This window comes from Sardina pilchardus, chromosome 7 (assembly GCF_963854185.1).
Source record: "Sardina pilchardus chromosome 7, fSarPil1.1, whole genome shotgun sequence".
Taxonomy (NCBI): Eukaryota; Metazoa; Chordata; class Actinopteri; order Clupeiformes; family Clupeidae; genus Sardina; species Sardina pilchardus.
This window is the reverse complement of record NC_085000.1, coordinates 7,626,106-7,628,605: the sequence shown is the minus strand read 5'-3', so window position 1 is coordinate 7,628,605 and position 2,500 is coordinate 7,626,106. Positions and strand designations below refer to the sequence as shown.

The following is a 2,500-nucleotide window of genomic DNA, read 5'->3' as shown; positions in this document are numbered from 1 at the left end:
ACACAAACATACACACTCGCACACACACGCAGCCTGTCTTGAGTAGTTTATGAAAAGCCCTGAGGCCTGAGCTCATTTTGTCATTCATGGAAAGCCTTTATTACCTTCATTTTTGGTGCCTTTCTTTTTTGTGGGCTTGGTGGGATAAATGGGAATAGAAGGCCATTAGCCTGCTGTGTTTGTGTGTGTGTGTGTGTTTGTGTGTGTGTGTGTGTGTGTGTGTGTGTGTGTTTTTGTATGTATTTGTGTGTGTGTGTGTGTGTGTGTGTGTGTGTGTGTGTGTGTGTGTGTGTGTGTGTGTGTGTGTGTGTGTGTGTGTGTGTGTGTGTGTGTGTGTGTGTGTGTGTGTGAGAGTGTGAGTGAGTGTGTGAGTGTGTATGTTTGTGTGTGTGTGTGTGTGTGTGTGTGTGTGTGTGTCTGTGTCTGTGTCTGTGTGTGTTTGTGTGTTTGTGTGTGTTTGTGTCTGTGTGTGTGTTCGTGTGTGTGTGTGTGTGTGTGTGTGTCTGTGTCTGTGTCTGTGTGTGTTTGTGTGTTTGTGTGTGTTTGTGTCTGTGTGTGTGTTCGTGTGTGTGTGTGTGTGTGTGTGTGTGTGAAGAAGGTGAGGATGATGAGGAATGGGTGTTTTTCTGCGGAAGGATGAAGATTGAGGACGCTGTGCTCGTGCTCTCTGCTGCGCGGCGTGTAATTGAAAAATGGAGGACAGCGCCGCTTCTGTGTCCAATCCCAGAATAACCCCATTACAAGTGGCACTCTGCACTCTCTCTCTCTCTCTCTGTTCTGCCTTGCCTTTCTTTCCTTCTCCTTTTTTTGGCCTCAGTTCAGTTCAGTTCATTACACTTGTCATTTCCATGACATCTAGCTTGTTGCTGTAGCATAGAACCTAGAAACATCATTTTCTCCTTCTCTCTTTTTGTAATAATAATGATAACTAGAAAAGCACTCCGAGAGTGCAGTCCTCCGCCAAGTGCCTCCTGAATCCAAGCGGTCATACCATACGGATCACTCACAAAATGTTATTGTTTCTTCCTTGGGACATTTCAGACCTTTCCTGAAAATTTCATCGAAATCCATCCATTACTTCTTTATTTATCTTGCTAACAAACAGACAGACTAACAGACAAATAGACAAGCATACAAACAAACAAACAAACCCTGATGAAAACATAAGCTCCTTGGCGGATTTAATAATAATAATAATAATACAGTATGTTTATAAGTGCCTTTCAAGTCACCCAAAGACATTGTACAATTAAAAGGTTAAGGATGTTAAACAGTTTATGCAAACAGACATTTCAAACACTGGGGACATTGTACAGTTAAAAGTGTTTGTCTGTTCCTGTCTTTCTCTCACAGTTTCTTCCTGTTTCGTATCTTCCTCTGTCTACTTCTTACTGTTTGGACTATGGCTGTGAAAACATGATGTGCTTGTTTCAAAATTACCTCTCTCTCTCTCTCTCTCTCTCTCTCTCTCTCTCTCTCTCTCTCTCTCTCTCTCTCTCTCTCTCTCTGTCTCTCTCTCTCTCTGTCTCTGACACTGTGTTTTCTTAGCCCGTGTCCATGTCTGTTTCTCTACATCTCTCATGTCAGAGTTTACAGCAAATGCTATGATATATATATATATGTGTGTGTGTGTGTGTGTGTGTGTGTGTGTGTTTTTGTAGCATTATATGGTCTGCATTGCATTCTTACAGAGGTGAATCATCATCATTTTGATTTGTGCGTGATAATTGACTGAACAGCAAACAGTCATGTGTGTTAACTAAGGGATTGTGGCTCTACCATTAATACCTCACCGAGGCGCCAATGGCTGCGCCACTAACATCTCCGATAACTGACTGAATTCTGATGCACTTACAGGATTTGAAGATGTACAAGTAGGCTGTCGGCATCTTCCAGCAGAGTAATATTTATGTCAGCGTCAGTAGCTTGTTTCCGTAGAAAGAGAATGTTTTCCTTCTCAGCTTTCTTTTCAGTTTGATTTCGTCAATTAGCATGTTATAGCAGTGATATTTTGAAGCTGTTCTAGGGCCATTCCTTGTGGCAGACTGAGCACCTTGGAAAACTCTGCATTCTACCCAGAGAAAGAGAGAGGGAGAGATAGAGAAAGAAAGTTAGAGAGAGAGTGAGTGAGAAAGAGAGAGAGTGTGCATGTGTGTGTGTGTGTGTGTGTGTGTGTGTGTGTGTGTGTGTGTGTGTGTGTGTTTCTCCCAGTAGGCATGAACTGAACTAGGGTGTGCTCATAATGTGAGTAGCATACTACCAGTGGCACAGTTAGTGTTTACGGAGGTCTGGGGGTTATGCGCATGGTGACTTTTTGTTGACTTTGTAATTCTCTGTGGGAAAAGCCGTTACATAAAGGGGATGAGCGTGTGATTTAGCTCTTAGTAGAAGTCTCTTCATTGTCACTGCAAATGTGGGCTTAAATCTCACACTTCCCTCTCTCTTTCTCTCTTTTTCTTTTCCTCCATCCTTCTTTTCTTTATATTTCTCTTGCTCCCAT

At 42.5% G+C, this 2,500-nt stretch overlaps 1 protein-coding gene across 2 annotated transcripts in view; it reads left to right on the top strand.

The window, feature by feature from the left end:
* The window catches only part of prkcz (protein kinase C, zeta), a 136,699-nt gene that overhangs the window by 102,144 nt on the left and 32,055 nt on the right, over positions 1 to 2,500 (top strand). The gene's annotated exons all lie outside the window — the stretch shown is intronic.